The following is a 17,424-nucleotide window of genomic DNA, read 5'->3' on the forward strand; positions in this document are numbered from 1 at the left end:
GAGTTTTTTATTTTCTTAAGTACAGGTATATTTTATTGCGCATGACAGATACAGCAAAAACAAACAATTGCCTCATGCCTTCCCATGTGTGATCCCAAGTAGACGCCACAAGAAAATCATGCATAGGTATCAGAAGCCACATTATTAAGAGAAAATGCAACACCTTGGAGTGAACATTCTGTACTTTTATGTATAAATAATAACTTCCAAGATTAAAGAACTCATAAGTAGGTTTCAGAGTCACCATTTATGTAATAGAATGATATAAAAATAAATTTACTACTGCAAAATATCAATCAATTGGAAAATGATTAGTCTTCTAAATTTGTCTTGTAACTAATTTTCTTAATCAAAAGAGTTTGAGTTGGGGAAATCAGGCAGTGACTATTCCTGAAAAAAATCTTCCCATGAAATAAATAAAATGCATAATGTATCTCATCTATAAATTGAGATCTGGGACAAATGCACCATGACTATGCATTGCCATTCTCTTAATAATTGCATCACTCTAACAACAGGTATGACCTCAGATTTAACATAAATTTAGGGCTTCAACCATGTGCCAGTGAAGACCTGACTCTTTATATGACCAAATACAATTGTCTTATTAGAAGACAAGGTCCTGAGAGGCCTTAGCGAGTGGGTGGATGCCGACAGGGTGATGGCCTCAGAGAGGACCTCATGAAACATGTCAGAACGGGGGTAAATTTGGAAAGACTTAAATTCAGTGATAAAATTAAAGATATGTAAAAATATATTTCAATTAACATCTTGAAAGGGAATCAGGAACAATATACAGAGCTCCCAAGGCACAGAGCAAAGTATCCTGCCTGTGGAGGTTATCATAGTAACAAAGCAGTGCTATTGTCACCCCAGGCAAAGGGGAAATGACATCCTATTCTCTAGCCAATGGAATGAAAGACAAACTGAAAGGTAAAGAATAGATGATGAGATTTTAAGAAAAGACAGCAGCTAGTCCCTAAGGCCTGCTGTAAGGAAACAGAGAGGATGAAAATTGGGGCATCTAAACTAGCCCAGAGGGGACCCTCAGATAAAAGTTCCCCATCAGCCCTCACCCCACTGCCTCCATCCAGCCACGAAACCCGACCACCTGAAATACCATCCTCATATTCAGTTGGTGATCCAGAGAAGAGATTCCTTAAAGTTATAGCAAGAAAAAAAAGAGATTCATTGATCACCCTTGCCTTGTCAATGCACTGAAAAACTGGTTCACAGGGCCACTGTGCTTTTCAATTGGAGACATCAGAATCCATAAAGAGTAAACAGCGCTGGGCGCCAGGTACTGTCAGAGTGCAAAGTGGGCCTCAAAGAGGAGGAGGCAGAATAAAGGAAAAGCAAACATTATTTTCCTACTCAGAAATGATTTTCCACTATTTGAAAAATTATTGAATGTTGTCAATAAAAACATTTCCTGTACTGTCCTTGGACTCAGAGTATTGATGACCAACTACACAGATTATTTCCTTCATGCAATGGATGATACCTGCCTGTCTTTGCAGCTATTAAGGGGTATGAGGCTGATAGTCTAGGTGTAGATGATGGGCTCATGTGTTTTGGGCAAAGCATTTTGGCTATATAATGTTAATAATTCTAAAAGCTACAGAGTTGCTGTGCATTTCTGCAAGGAAGATGTGAACGAGTCTTGATTCTCTAGAGCCATAATTTGGAAACAGGCTGCTGGGATTCAGAAAGTTCACATATATAATGTGCCCCATGGCCTCTCCTGGAAATGTCCGCAATGTGACTGTTCCTGGACCAAACTGAGGGTGGGGCTGCTATTCCTCGTGGCCCAATAACCAGATGCAGATTAACTGGGGAGGAAGAGACTTTTTATTTCTGTAACCAGTTACAGGCAGAAGGCCTGGAAATTATCACCAGACCAACTCAAAATTACAAAGTTCTTCAGAACTTACATACCTTCTTTTTTTTTTTTTTTGAGACGGAGTCTCACTGTGTCACCCAGGCTGGAGTGCAGTGGCGCGATCTCGGCTCACTGCAAGCTCCGCCTCCCGGGTTCACGCCATTCTCCCGCCTCAGCCTCCGAGTAGCTGGGACTACAGGCGCCCGCCACCACGCCCGGCTAGGTTTTTTTTTTTGTATTTTTAGTAGAGATGGGGTATCACCATGTTAGCCAGGATGGTCTCGATCTCCTGACCTCGTGATCCACCCGCCTCGGCCTCCCAAAGTGCTGGGATTACAGGCTTGAGCCACCACGCCCGGCCTGAACTTACATACCTTCTAAGCTATATGTCTGTATGTAAGTGTGCATTCATCTTAAAGACTTAAGTAATTCACTTCTTCAAATTTGTAACTAAGATCTGAGTCCCGAAGACCTTCCTCTGGAGCCTCATGAAGTTTGCTGAATTTAAATGGGTCTCTAGGGGCTGGGGTGGTCACCATTATCTTGTCTCCTGTTAAACCACTGAGGATTGGGGAGTTCCTTCAGACCTCCAATAAACTTGTTTGTGGAGGTCTGGGGAGTTCCTTCAGACCTCCAATAAACTTGTTTGTGGAGGTCTGGGGAGTTTCTTCAGAGCCCCAATAAAACTTATATAACCCTAAATGGGTACTGTTAAGAACTCCTTCATTATTTTGTCATGCATTAAGGCCCAGGTAGGCCTAAGCAAAACTCTTGATGAACTTTTGTTACATTCCAGGCTTTGTATAAGGGCACTGGCTTCTTTTAGCTTTTAATGTTCAACTTAATCACTCATTGAATAGTGAAACAGCTGTGATGGAGGCCTGCATTAATGAAACCTGCCTGCCACAATCCCCACTGTCAATTTGTGCGGAATTCCTATCATACTGTATATTTATTTGTCATGAGAACTGCATGGATATGGGACATTGTAATATTTCCGGCTACTTCCTGCTGAGAGATGGTCATTGCTATGAGGCACTGAATGCAGAACTGGAGTGAGGAGGTCTATTTGTTCCCAGTAGCACTCTTTGTTTCAGGGGCTTAGAGGCAGCACCTGCTGAAACATTTAGTCTTTAGTTCACAGGGCTTTAAGAAACAACAGCTTAGGTTTCAGTGATTTCCAGTTAGGAAAAATGGCGAAAAAGGAAAAGAAAAAGAAAAAAATTGAAAACACTGCCTTGGAGACTTCTAGCCAGAAAATCAGAATTTAATCCAAACTGTAGAAAATAATAAAAATGGAAAAACCTTAGGCAAGACTGGAGTTTAACAACAGGTGTACTATAATTTTGAAACATAATTTTTTTCTCTCCAGTTTTCCATTTTTATAAAAAGACAAATTATGGTAGGACTGGTTTGCTTTATTATACTTTGCCAGATTATTAGTTTAAAGTCCATCAAGAATAATTACTGTTCACATAGGCCCTTCAAATCGGCTTTGATGAAACTGTTTCATAGAAGGAATCTCAGATAAGAACTTTTTAAAGCCAAGCCCAGCTATAGATTTGTACCATTAAATACCTATGGGTTTGGTGAATTCGTCTCCTCTGGAGGTTTCAAGTTAACTTGGGGATCCCGGTCTGTGAGAAAGTGGCATTCTTTACTTACCACAGGTCAGAAACCCGGTACGGGGACTGTGTACACTAAATACGTGGCCAGTTTTCCAAGGGCTTTATTGCCTCCGTGCATCAAATTTGATTCCTTGAAGGAAAGCATGCCATTCCTATCAAACTGTGGTAAAAAAAAAAAAATAATAACCAGTATCTTCTATTGCGTTCTGTTACAAAAAAAAAAAACAAAAACAAAAAAAAACCACACATCTATTGCACTTGTGCAAATAACTATATTGCTGTAACTTAAGAATACTCACAGATAGTTTCCCATTTATGGAGAAAATCAGAGAGAGAGAAACAAGTACGCTCCAAATTTTGTTCATGGGAGTCTACTAAATTGTTCAAACTTGTTAATAGCTCAACAGAAAAGTTTCTTTGACTTTAAAAAACAAAACAAAGGATTAGCAATATTATAAAGTAAAATGTCAAAAAGATCACTCAGGTCTCCTACTAGTTCAGTTCAGACAGTTAATTCCTGTCCTGCTTGACACTAACGAATATTTTAGCTCTTCACATGTCCTGAATGTTTTTCCTCTATTCTGATGTCACTATCTCCAAAGTTATCAGAAAACTGCATTACACCTGTTAGAGCTTTATAGCTGATTCTGAAACCACCTTCTAAAGAGGACTGAAGCAAGACAACAGTTGTTTATGGGTGACAAAAAGCTTTAGGGTAGCCATATTGCATTAAAGACACACTTGAGAAGGAAATCTGTTATCCCTGTGGCACACAATAATTATAACATAACAATTATAATTATTACTAATAATGTACACTAAGATATATCAGAATTACAGGAGTTTCCCATAACTTTAGAACACATACAAATAACATATTTATACAAATGTAGCCCAAGGAAAGCCAAACTTCATTTTATATATTTCATTTTAACCCTACACAACTTGCAGAAACCTTTATTTTCATTTTATCCAACTTAACCCTTTTACTTTTTAATCTAGGCAAAAATCCACATTCTCATGTCTTTTTATGATGTTTTTACTAAAACTATATTTTACTTTCCTTATACACCTTACATGTAAACTTTTCTTTAATGGTCATAAATATACACTACACAGTTAACTCTTAGGAACCTTTGCATTTGGTGAAAACCTTGGTACTTATGGGATTTTAATTATGTACTAGGTGGGGAGTCTGGGACCCAGACAGAAATGGAGATAAGGTCTGGCTTATCACAGCGTCCAACTCCCATGTGTCTCAGGCCTTACCTAGCTGAAAGCAGGCAAGTTGTACAGCTAAGAATCATAGTAGCATTTTGTAAAGCATTTAGGAGGCCTAATTGCCTTTAAACTGTGCAACATTTCTTGTATAAATTCCCTTTCATATGCCCTTTTATGACTTACAAAATCGTTGACATGCCTTGACTTTCTGACTTGCCTTAAACATCCCTCTCTTTAAGGAACCAGTTATTTTACTTTAGGACAAGAATTTACCATACAATGTATATCCTTTCTTATATATATATTATATATATATATATTCTTATATATATTCTCTTTTTTTAATATCATTTTGCATAGCTAAGGGGCATGGCTAATTTAACATCTCCCCAGGCCTTATCTAGAATTTAACACTGCAAAATAAATTGAATAGTTTTTAAGTCAAAGAAGCAGTTTATGACCTAAAGCATTTAGGAAACCTAATATTTGACCTGCATAATTTAGACCAAATGTTTACATTTTTGAAGATAGTTTTATTTTACCCATAATCTTTAAAACCCTCTTCATTTTTATAACTTTCATTGTATCTCTTTCATGTCCTGGTTTCTTTTTCCTTGTTTTATATAGAACCTTGAAATAAGCTTTGAAGTAGACAAAAATTAGTTACTCTTATAAAAGGACATAATTTTTAGAAGAATGTTTTCCTACAATGTATTTTTACTGGAAAATACACAAATAATGAAATATATGTTGTTTAATATAACTTTAGATTCTAAATTATGACAAGTTTCTTTATGAGCATTTATCTCATTACATTTTTTAATTATTTATTTTATCCATTTCTCTAGATTATTCAGGAAAACTGATAGTCATCATTTAAAGTTGTGAAACTGCCATTGCAAAATTGTAACCAAGACAGTGAAAATGATCTGACCTAACTGACTCCATCTTGCTTCTAATTCCAAGCTATTCTTGTTTATTAATTAGTTTGTGGTTTTGCTTAGAAACAAAGATGATAATCGTCTTTTCCCAGAACAAACTTTATGTCTGTGGACTAGACTGCCTAAGGCCACAAAATTAGAAGTTAGGGTATTTCAAGATATAGTTATCTTCATTAAGCCAATATTAATGTTTCATTTATTAAAAATTACATGAGCAAAGATTATTCTGTTTTGGGCTAAGTTATAGTTTTGTAGCCTCTGTGTCACATTTTGACACATTTTTGGCAGAGATAAGTATGAAATTGCTTGATCAATGAAAGCAAACAAAAATGCATGCTGACAACTCTTAGGACATTTCTAATATTACGTTACCAATAACTTTTCTTTGTTTTTTGTTTTTGTTTTTTGAGATGAAGTCTTGCTCTATCCTACAGGCTGGAGTGCAGTGGCACGATCTTATTCCACTGTAAGCTCCACCTCCCGGGTTCACGCCATTCTCCTGCCTCAGCTTCCTGAGTAGCTGGGACTACAGGCATCCGCCACCACACCCGGCCAATTTTTTGTATTTGTAGTACAGATGGGTTTCACCGTGTTAGCCAGGATGGTCTCAATCTCCCGACCTCATGATCCACCCAGCTTGGCCTCCCAAAGTGCTGGGATTACAGGCGTGATCCACCGCACCTGGCATTTACCAATTAATATTAAAACTAGCTTATTTATTAAAGATTTTACTTAAGTTACATAAACATGAAAAAACATTTGACTAGTCTTTTATTTTTCTCTGTTAAAGTATTTAAGTGCTTTTATTTTTCTTTGAGCCAATTAATTAGAACACTTTTATATTTTTCAGTAGTGAAACATGGTGTAAACAAGATATAAATATACAGACATATACGGAAAGCCAATAGAAGTACATTTTATAGAATCATAAGACCTCCTTTTTCCTATTGTTTTAATTGGATTTTTTAGCTCTGGGCAGAACCCACACCAAATCCTGGGTTTTCAGAAATGGAGAGTGATTATGAGGCTAGTCCATGTGATGCTTTCACAGTGCACTTAAAAAAAAAAAGTATTTTCCAAACAAAGACATTCCTAAGTGTCTAAATTACACTTTTTTCTTAAACACCCTAGAGTATCTTCTGTTGCAATTGCTATTAATAAAGAAAACAGAATTCAGTCAACTGAGATCAAAAAAACCTTTGCTCAAAAAGACAAGGTCCTAGGAGACAAATGAAAATAAATACATGAAAGCCTATAAATACAAACTGAACACATACATGTACACATCTTGGATGTTAGCTTTTAATTGAAGTGACTTTTAACCACTGAGCTCCTGAAAACATTATTTTTCCTTCCAAGAGGCCTCTCAGCAGGAATGGACCCAATACTTCCCACTTTCAAGTTTACACTGCATTAAAAGGAGGAAACAGATACATAAATAAGTGGAGACAAATTTCAGACAAACACAAGGGGGGTGCACTCCGGCAAAACAGACTCAAAACCAACTCAAAACCAGATCTCAAGTAAAATGCAAAGTGGGCCTAGGGATGAGCCTGATTGCTTCCCTTGGTGGTACCGGACAAATGGCTTAACAAGCCCAGATAGGAAAACAATAGGCTCCCAGCATATAATCCGGTTAACTCACCTTTTGAGCATGTCTGCTCCTGATCTCTGTTCTTCCCCAGTAGTGAAAGGGACATGCAATTTTGTGCATGGGACAGCCTTTGAGAGCTTCCTGGGAAATCTCACCGACATCTGCTGGGGTACTCCTGAAGACTGTCTCATTGCAAGTAGCTGGCCACTGAACACAGCGCCATCCCAGTCTCTTCCGGCTGGCTCACTGAATTTGTTCCTGGAGCCAACTGAGGGTTGGGTGGCTATTTCTCTGGCATAATAGAGACGTAGATGAACTGGGGAGGAAGAGAGTTTTTATTTCTGTAACCAGTTACATTCAGACCGCCTGGAAATTATCATCAAACCAACTCAAAATTACAAAGTTTTCCAGAACTTCTATACCTTCTAAGCTGTATATCTACATGTAAGTGTGCATTCATCTAAAGACATAAGTCATTAACATCTTTTAATTTATAACTAAGGTCTGAGTCCTGAAGACCCTCTTCTGGAGCCTCAGGAGTTTTGCTTAATTTACATGGGTCTAGGTGCTGGGTGATTGCCCTTATCTTGTCTCCTGGTAAATCACTGAGATTTTGGAAGTTCCTTCAGACCTCCAATAAACTTGTTTGTGAAGGCCTGGAGAGTTTCTTCAGACTCCCAGTAAGACTTGTATAATCCTAAATGGTTACTGTTAAGAATTCCTTCATTATTTTGTCATTCTTTAAGGGCCAGAAAAGGCCTAGGCAAAACTCTTCACAGGCTTTTGTGACATTCCAGCCTTTGCATAAGGGCACTGGTTTTTTTTTTAAGCTTTTAATATTTAATTTAAACACTCATTGAATACTGAGACAGTTGTGATGGAGGCCTGCATTAGTGAACCCTGGCCTGCCGCATGGCCTCCCATGAGGAGCAAATGAGAACACCAGTTTTCCCATACCATTCCCATGCCAGCAATGAATATTATCAATGTTATTTAATTTTTCCTCATTTGAAAGTCAAAAATATTTACTCATTTTTGCTTTGTGTGCATATTTTTTGTTTTACTGGTATTATTGTGCACCATTCCTGCTTTGGAGTTTCTGTGCATGTGGGTGCAAGTGTGTGTGAAGAATCTGCCTGTTCATACCCATTACCTCTACCCATTGGAGATGGTCCTCTTTTATATATTGATTTATACAGTACAAATATGTTTATATATTATATTTATCAGTGTGAATACATTTAATTTCACCTAATTTTCTTTCTTTATATTTTAACTTTGTTTATCCTACATATTATCATGCAAATAATTTTCTTTTTTCAAATTTTCAGAATTTAAAATCAGATTCTAAAATCATTTTCTTTTATGGCTTTTGGTATTTATTTCAAGATTAAGAAAACAGAGGGGGGCAGAGTACGATGGCCAAATAGGAACAGCTCCAGTCTCCAACTCCCAGCGCGAGCGACACAGAAGACAGGTGATTTCTGCATTTTCAACTGAGGTACTGGGCTCATCTCACTAGGGAATGCGGGACAATCGGTGCTGGTCAGCTGCTGCAGCCCAACCAGTGAGAGCTGAAGCAGGGCGAGGCATTGCCTCACCTGGGAAGTGCAAGGGGGAAGGGCATCCTTTTTCCTAGCCAGGGGACCTGAGACACACAACACCTGGAAAATCGGGTAACTCCCACCCCAATACTGCGCTTTACCAAGGATCTTAGCAAACGGGCAAATCAGGAGAGTATATCCCAAACCTGGCTGGGAGGATCCCATGCCCATGGAGCCTCCCTCATTGCTAGCACAGTAGTCTGCGATCTAATGACAAGGCAGAAGCGAGGCTGGGGGAGGGGCACCTGCCATTGCTGAGGCTTAAGTAGGTAAACAAAGCCACTGGGAAGCTCGAACTGGGTGGAGCTCACAGGAGCTCAAGGAGTCCTGCCTGTCTCTGTAGACTCCACCTCTGGGGACAGGGCACAGCTAAACAACAACAACAACAACAAAAGCAGCTGAAACCTCTGCAGACACAAACGACTCTGTCTGACAGCTTTGAAGAGAGCAGTGGATCTCCCAACACAGAGGTTGAGATCTGAGAACAGACAGACTGCCTGCTCAAGTGGGTCCCTGACCCCTGAGTAGCCTAAGTGGGAGACATCCCCCACTAGGGGCAGACTGACACCCCACACCTCACACGGTGGAGTACACCCCTGAGAGGAAGCTTCCAAAGCAAGAATCAGACAGGTACACTCACTGTTCAGCAATATTCTATCTTCTGCAGCCTCTGCTGCTGATACCCAGGCAAACAGGGTCTGGAGTGGACCTCAAGCAATCTCCAACAGACCGACAGCTGAGGGTCCTGACTGTTAGAAGGAAAACTAACAAACAGGAAGGACACCTACACCAAAACCCCATCAGTACGTCACCATCATCAAAGACCAGAGGCAGATAAAACCACAAAGATGGGGAAAAAGCAGGGCAGAAAAGCTGGAAATTCAAAAAATAAGAGCGCATCTCCCCCTGCAAAGGAACGCAGCTCATCGCCAGCAACGGATCAAAGCTGGACGGAGAATGACTTTGACGAGATGAGAGAAGAAGGCTCCAGTCCATCAAAATTCTCAGAGCTAAAGGAAGAATTACGTACCCAGAACAAAGAAACTAAAAATCTTGAAAAAAGAGTAGAAGAATTGACAACTAGAATAATTAATGCAGAGAAGGCCATAAACAAACGGACAGAGATGAAAACCATGACACGAGAAATACGTGACAAATGCACAAGCTTCAGTAACCGACTCGATCAATTGGAAGAAAGGTATCAGCAATTGAGAATCAAATGAATGAAATGAAGCAAGAAGAAAAATCTAAAGAAAAAAGAAGAAAAAGAAATGAACAAAGCCTGCAAGAAGTATGGGATTATGTAAAAAGACCAAATCTACGTCTGATTGGGGTGCCTGAAAGTGAGGGGGAAAATGGAACCAAGTTGGAAAACACTCTTCAGGATATCATCCAGGAGAACTTCCCCAACCTAGTAGGGCAGGCCAACATTCAAATCCAGGAAATACAGAGAACGCCACAAAGATATTCCTCGAGAAGAGCAACTCCAACACACATAATTGCCAGATTCACCAAAGTTGAAATGAAGGAAAAACTGTTAAGGGCAGCCAGAGAGAAAGGTCGGGTTACCCACAAAGGGAAGCCCATCAGACTAACAGCAGATCTCTCAGCAGAAACTCTCCAAGCCAGAAGAGAGTGGGGGCCAATATTCAACATTCTCAAAGAAAAGAATTTTCAACCCAGAATTTCATATCCAGCCAAACTAAGTTTCATAAGTGAAGGAGAAATAAAATCCTTTACAGATAAGCAAATGCTTAGAGATTTTGTCACCACTAGGCCTGCCTTACAAGAGACCCTGAAGGAAGCACTAAACATGGAAAGGAACAACTGGTACCAGCCATTGCAAAAACATGCCAAAATGTAAAGACCATTTAGGCAAGGAAGAAACTGCATCAACTAACGAGCAAAATAACCAGTTAATATCATAATGGCAGGATCAAGTTCACACATAACAATATTAACCTTAAATGTAAATGGACTAAATGCTCCAATTAAAAGACACAGACTGGCAAACTGGATAAAGAGTCAAGACCCATCAGTTTGCTGTACTCAGGAGACCCATCTCACATGCAGAGACATACATAGGCTCAAAATAAAGGGATGGAGGAAGATCTACCAAGCAAATGGAGAACAAAAAAAAGCAGGGGTTGCAATACTAGTCTCTGATAAAACAGACTTTAAACCATCAAAGATCAAAAGAGACAAAGAAGGCCATTACATAATGGTAAAGGGATCAATTCAACAGGAAGAGCTAACTATCCTAAATATATATGCACCCAATACAGGAGCACCCAGATTCATAAAGCAAGTCCTTAGAGACTTACAAAGAGACTTAGACTCCCATACAATAATAATGGGAGACTTCAACACCCCACTGTCAACATTAGACAGATCAACGAGACAGAAAGTTAACAAGGATATCTAGGAATTGAACTCAACTCTGCACCAAGCAGACCTAACAGATATCTACAGAACTCTCCACCCCAAATCAACAGAATATACATTCTTCTCAGCACCACATCACACTTATTCCAAAATTGACCACATAGCTGGAAGTAAAGCACTCCTCAGCAAATGTAAAAGAACAGAAATTATAACAAACTGTCTCTCAGACCACAGTGCAATCACATTCAAAAGCTAGCAGAAGGCAAGAAATAACTAAGATCAGAACAGAACTGAAGGAGATAGAGACACAAAAAACCCTCCAAAAAAATCAATGAATCCAGGAGTTGTTTTTTCGAAAAGATCAACAAAATTGATAGACTGCTAGCAAGACTAATAAAGAAGAAAAGAGAGAAGAATCAAACAGAAGCAATAAAAAATGATAAAGGGGATATCACCACTGACCCCACAGAAATACAAACTACCATCAGAGAATACTATAAACACCTCTATGCAAACAAACTAGAAAATCTAGAAGAAATGGATAATTTCCTGGACACTTACACTATCCCAAGACTAAACCAGGAAGAAGCTGAATCCCTGAATAGACCAATAGTAGGCTCTGAAATTGAGGCAATAATTAATAGCCTACCAATGAAAACAAGTCCAGGACCAGATGGATTCACAGCTGAATTCTACCAGAGGTACAAGGAGGAGCTGGTACCATTCCTTCTGAAACTATTCCAATCAATAGAAAAAGAGGGAATCCTCTCTAACTCCTTTTATGAGGCCAACCTCATCATGATACCAAAGCCTGGCAGAGATACAACAAAAAAAGAGAATTTTAGACCAACATCCCTGATGAACATCGATGCAAAAATCCTCAATAAAATACTGGCAAACCGGATTCAGCAGCACATCACAAAAAGCTGATCCACCATGATCAAGTGGGCTTCATCCCTGGGATGCAAGACTGGTTCAACATATGCAAATCAATAAACATAATCCAGCATACAAACAGAAACAAAGACAAAAACCACATGATTATCTCAATAGATGCAGAAAAGGCCTTTGACAAAATTCAACAGCCCTCCATGCTAAAAACTCTCAATAAATTCAGTATTGATGGAACGTATCTCAAAATCATAAGAGCTATTTATGACAAACCCACAGCCAATATCATACTGAATGGGAAAAACCTGGAAAAATTCCCTTTGAAAACTGGCACAAGACAGGGATGCCCTCTCTCACCACTCTTATTCAACATAGTGTTGGACGTTTTGGCTAGGGCAATCAGGCAAGAGAAAGAAATAAAAGGTTTTCAGTTAGGAAAAGAAGAAGTCAAATTGTCCCTCTTTGCAGATGACATGATTGTATATTTAGAAAACCCCATCGTCTCAGCCCAAAATCTCCTTAAGCTGATAAGAAACTTCAGCAAAGTCTCAGGATACAAAATTAATGTACAAAAATCACAAGCATTCTTATACACCAGTAACAGACAAACAGAGAGCCAAATCATGAATGAACTTCCATTCACAATTGCTTCAAAGAGAATAAAATACCTAGGAATCCAACTTACAAGGGATGTAAAGGACCTCTTCAAGGAGAACTACAAACCACCACTCGGTGAAATAAAAGAGGACACAAACAAATGGAAGAACATACCACGCTCATGGATAGGAAGAATCAATATCGTGAAAATGGCCATACTGCCCAAGGTAATTTATAGATTCAATGCCATCCCCATCAAGCTACCAATGAGGTTCTTCACAGAATTGGAAAAAACTGCTTTAAAGTTCGTATGGAACCAAAAAAGAGCCTGCATTGCCAAGACAATCCTAAGTCAAAAGAACAAAGCTGGAGGCATCACGCTACCTGACTTCAAACTATACTACAAGGCTACAGTAACCAAACAGCATGGTACTGGTACCAAAACAGAGATAGAGACCAATGGAACAGAACAGAGTCCTCAGAAATAATACCACACATCTACAGCCATCTGATCTTTGACAAACCTGACAAAAACAAGAAATGGGGAAAGGATTCCCTATTTAATAAATAGTGCTGGGAAAATTGGCTAGCCATAAGTAGAAAGCTGAAACTGGATCCTTTCCTTACTCCTTACACAAAAATTAATTCAAGATGGATTAGAGACTTAAATGTTAGACCTAATACCATAAAAACCCTAGAAGAAAACCTAGGTAATACCATTCAGGACATAGGCATGGGCAAGGACTTCAGTCTAAAACACCAAAAGCAACGGCAACAAAAGCCAAAATTGACAAATGGAATCTAATTAACGAGCTTCTGCACAGCAAAAGAAACTACCATCAGAGTGAACAGACAACCTACAGAATGGGAGAAAATTTTTGCAATCTACTCATCTGACAAAGGGCTAATATCCAGTACCTATAAAAGACTCAATTAAATTTACAAGAAAAAAAACAAACAACCCCATCAAAAAGTGGGCAAAGGATATGAACAGACACTCCTCAAAAGAAGACATTCATACAGCCAACAGACACATGAAAAAATTCTCATCATCACTGGCCATCAGAGAAAAGGAAATCAAAACCACAATGAGATACCACCTCACACCAGTTAGAATGGCAATCATTAAAAAGTCAGGAAACAACAGGTGCTGGAGAGGATGTGCAGAAATAGGAACACTTTTACACTGTTGGTGGGACTGTAAACTAGTTCAATCATTGTGGAAAACAGTGTGGCGATTCCTCAAGGATCTAGCACTAGAAATACCATTTGACTCAGCCATCCCATTACTGGGTATATACCCAAAGGATTATAAATCATGCTGCTATAAAGACACATGCACATGTATGTTTATTGCAGCACTATTCACAAGAGCAAAGACTTGGAATCAACCCAAATGTCCATCAGTGACAGACTGGATTAAGAAAATGTGGCACATATACACCATAGAATACTATGCAGCCATAAAAAAGGATGAGTTTGTGTCCTTTGTAGGGACATGGATGCAGCTGGAAACCATCATTCTCAGCAAACTATCACAAGAACAGAAAACCAAACACCGCATGTTCTCACTCATAGGTGGGAACTGAACAATGAGATCACTTGGACACAGGAAGGGGAACATCACACACTGGGGCCTGTTGTGGGAAGGGGGGAGGGAGGAGGGTTAGCATTAGGAGATATACCTAAAGTAAATGACGAATTAATGGGTGCAGCACACCAACATGGCACATGTATGCATATGTAACAAACCTGCACATTGTGCACATGTACCCTAGAACTTAAAGTATAATAATAAAAAATAAATAAATAAAAAATACATAAAACATAATCAATTTGAGCCATAAACCGTCCTATTACTATGGGAACTTTTCCAGGAAAAACACAGTATATACAGATATACATATGGGATATATATTGCAATATGGTTTGTAGTATAGTGGCTATAATCTGTAAACTATGCGAGTGCCTATGAAAAAGGAAGGAGGTAATAAATTGTCAGACATCCTGTTTGGTTTTTCATATTTGTCTTCATTGTTCATGAGAGATATTCCAGATAAGGAATGGATTTCTTATTAATTAACTTACTACCATATTGGAATGTCATCCTCCCTCAAACCCCCTAACACCCAAGCTCAGACCTATACCTGCACTGACACTATGAAAGTCAGATGGAAAACCTTTCTACACAGCAGCCAGATATCGCATAGGCCAGGGATGAGGAAATAAATGCCCTGGTTACAAATGGGAAAGAGGCACCTGTCTCCCTCTTCTCCTGAAAGGGCCTCCTCCTTAATCCAGCCCTTTTTTATATAAATAAAATTTCTCTAGGAGCAGGAGCACCTCTGACCTAGAGATGTCACCAAGGTCTGGGGCTCGTTCCCCTTTGAAATGCAATCACCTGGGAAGATAGCTACATTAGACTCCCAGGCATCCTGAGGCTTAACCTGGGGACCTATCGTAAACCATACATTTTGACCCTCTGGAAAGAGCTAAGGAGAAGTTTTATTATCTTCTTGAATCAGAGCAATGAACTAAACAAATGGCTGCAGATTCAATCTCATTAATGTATACAGTCTCTAGAAGCTGGAGTTTCTTCCACAAGCACTAATCCATCTGGGGAAGTTCGCTGCAGATCTAATCTCATTAATGTAGACAGTCTCTGGAAGCTGGAGTTTCTTCCACAAGCACTGATCCATCTGGGGAAGTTTTATTTCCCCATCTGTTCACCTTATAGAATATTATTCAGCCAACAGAATGTTGTAGAATAGAATATTATTCAACCAACAAAATATTATTCCAATAGAATACTATTCAGCCAATTCAAACTTAGTCAATGAGTTGGAAGGGTTACGGCTAGGGTGAGGATTTTAAAAAATGAATGAGTATGAACTATTTATCAGCTATCTTAGCAGAATTTACACAGGGATGAAATGCTGAGTAGTGTATAAAATGTGATCTTCTTTTTGCAAAATAAACCATAAACATGTACATATACACTTCACTCACATGTCAATTACCTTTGGAAATACCCTCACAGAAGCCCCCAGAAACAATGCTTCACCAGCCATCTAGGCATCCCTCAATCCAGCCAGATTGATACATAAAACTAACCATCACAATATGTAAATATAAATATTTGTAGATATAACATATTTATAAGAATAGATGTAAAATATTTATATTTGATTATATGTATGGATGTGGAAATGTACAAATGAAGGCCACCAATATATTATTGGTGATTTTTTTTGCATGGTGAGATTTCCAGTGATTACCACTTCTGCGTATATATCTTGATATATTCCTAATTTTTGAGACAATATATAGTAATTACACTATTTACGCTAGTGAAAATCTAGTATTTACACTGTTCCTAGTGTTTATTTTATCTTTGAAAATACCTTTACTTTGACTGCCTTGAGGTCGTGTACAGTCTGTACAGTTCACCACAGGTCCTACCATACCTACCCCCTCCCACAATAATTTTACCAGTTGGTGCTTAAAATATTTTAGTTTATTCCCTGCTGTACACCCTTGCTTATTTTTAATTATGTGATTTCCCAAATTCAGAGAAATATGTAACAAACTCTACCATGAAACAAAAGATTTATTAAACTATCAATTTTTACTTTGAATGATTTAATCCAATGCACTTTACTATGCAAATATTCATGTTTGTTACATCTCTTGTATTAAAAACTCTGAACATTAAAAAAGATTTAAATATTTTTAATAATATCATGGTTTTTGGTAGAAAAGACTTAATATTGAAATCTGTCATTCAATTCCACTTAAATTAGCCAATTTAATTGAAATGGTATTATGATTTCTTTTTTGCTGTTACTTTTTCTTTTCTGTCTTTCTTTTTTCTGGGGCAAAGGATTCCTTTTCTTATTTTTTTAAAATATGACAAAGCAATACTTTATTAATAAACATGTAAGAATAGATGAGGAAAAAAGAAGAGTCCCACCAACTCTTCCTCACACACTGCCTAGGACTGCCTTCTCCAAACTAGTACAAAAAACAGACACTGGGGACATGCAGATAAGCCTCACCCCAGACCTCAGGAACCTCAGTCATTACAAAAAAGTCTATTCAGGAAATCAATGGTGGGGCAGCCAATGGTGGGGCACCCCTGGGGGTGGGACGCCATCTCTCAGGAGAAAGTGTACTTTTTTCACAGGGGTTGTTATTTTTAATTCTTTTTGTTGTTTATTTGCTTTTTTCCAAACACAGATTTACCTAAAATTATAGCCCTGTCACTTTCTGAGAAGTGAATTTTCCTCCACAGCATTTTCCCTCTTTAGGAGGAAGGAGGAAGTCAGTGGGAGGTCCCGTCAGACCCACTGCCCACAGCCCACACATCTGTTCACAGGCACTAACGTGCTCTGCCTCCTCAGGAGAAGGTAAATAATTCTTTAATCCCTTTGTAGTCACACACGATTGAGCCTATTTCCACCAATTATGAAATCCTGTAAGTCCTCCAGGTAACTGAGTGTGGGGAGTCTGGCTTCCGCTGAAAACACTTCTATTATGGAGAGTGATAAATGATCCCTGCAGGTGTCCAAGTGGTAAGTCAATACACTCCAGCAGGTGTTCCCTCTGTAACTGGGCCAGCAGGTAAGGCAGCTGGGACCCTTAACTAGTTCTTTCTCTCTGGACAACTTGGGTCTGTAAT

The 17,424-nt window shown here is 38.8% G+C and overlaps 1 long non-coding RNA gene across 3 annotated transcripts in view; it reads right to left on the bottom strand.

Annotated features, from left to right (window-relative positions):
- The window catches only part of LOC135966776 (uncharacterized), a 407,986-nt gene that overhangs the window by 101,611 nt on the left and 288,951 nt on the right, over window positions 1-17,424 (bottom strand). Inside the window, exon 3 of one of the 3 annotated variants that reach the window (XR_012422035.1) lies at window positions 7,447-7,582. The exons of the other annotated variants lie outside the window; for them this stretch is intronic. This is a non-coding gene — a long non-coding RNA (uncharacterized lncRNA). Of the gene's footprint in view, window positions 1-7,446; window positions 7,583-17,424 lie in introns of those variants that run through there. 3 annotated transcript variants of the gene reach the window in all.

Source organism: Macaca fascicularis, chromosome 13 (assembly GCF_037993035.2).
Source record: "Macaca fascicularis isolate 582-1 chromosome 13, T2T-MFA8v1.1".
Lineage (NCBI taxonomy): Eukaryota > Metazoa > Chordata > Mammalia > Primates > Cercopithecidae > Macaca > Macaca fascicularis.